A 762-nucleotide genomic window follows, 5' to 3' on the forward strand; every position below is an offset into this window, starting at 1 on the left:
TTTCATTGATTTCTACTCTAATTCTTATAATTCATTTTCTTCTACTTACTGTGAATTTAACATTCCCCTATTATTCTAGCTTCAGAGATGGAGAGTTAGATTATGACTTTAAATCTATTTTTCTAATATATTCATTAAATGCTATAAAGTTCTCTCTAAGCACTGCTTTTACTGCATCACACAAATGTTGGTAATCTGTGTTTTCACTTTTAAATAGTTCAAAATATTTTTAATTTCTCTTGAGATTTCTTCTTTAGAAGTATCAAATTCTGAAGATACAAAAAAAATAAGCAAATATGTGTGGGAAGAACTGAAATCATATATATGATTCATATATATGAATCATATTGTTTTGTATTTGGGTTTTTTTCAGATTTGTTTCCTACACCTACCTAAGATTTTTGTCCAAGCTTTGCGGAGTGGCAGTATCGTAGCCAATGAGGTTTACTGAGGCGTGATTATTGCTAATTGAAAGCTTTTCCCAATACCCCACGATGATGACTTGAAATATAGTACACATTGGCAATTTTTGATAGTCTCTAGGGAGACTGGGAAAAAAGGAAGATTTTTGTCCAAAATGTTGATATAAATGATGTATATCAAAAGGTTTATGCCCTTATTACTATCCTGATAAACACGGGTTGCATTTGTTTTTGTGTGTGGTGTGTGCTTTTTAAAAAAAAAATGGGTGAGAGCGAAGATTCTGGAGTAGATATTCCTAATCTAAATGCCCATGCTACTGCTTAATAAATATCTCTTATT

General features: G+C 31.0%; 1 non-coding gene across 1 annotated transcript; it reads left to right on the forward strand.

Annotated features, from left to right (window-relative positions):
* The first annotated feature begins 408 nt into the window (after positions 1–408).
* LOC122211330 lies at positions 409–548 on the forward strand. Its single transcript, XR_006198634.1, has one exon. It is a non-coding gene; the product is annotated as a U4 spliceosomal RNA (small nuclear RNA).
* The last annotated feature ends 214 nt before the right edge of the window (positions 549–762 follow it).

This window comes from Panthera leo, chromosome F2 (assembly GCF_018350215.1).
Source record: "Panthera leo isolate Ple1 chromosome F2, P.leo_Ple1_pat1.1, whole genome shotgun sequence".
In the NCBI taxonomy this organism is placed as follows: domain Eukaryota; kingdom Metazoa; phylum Chordata; class Mammalia; order Carnivora; family Felidae; genus Panthera; species Panthera leo.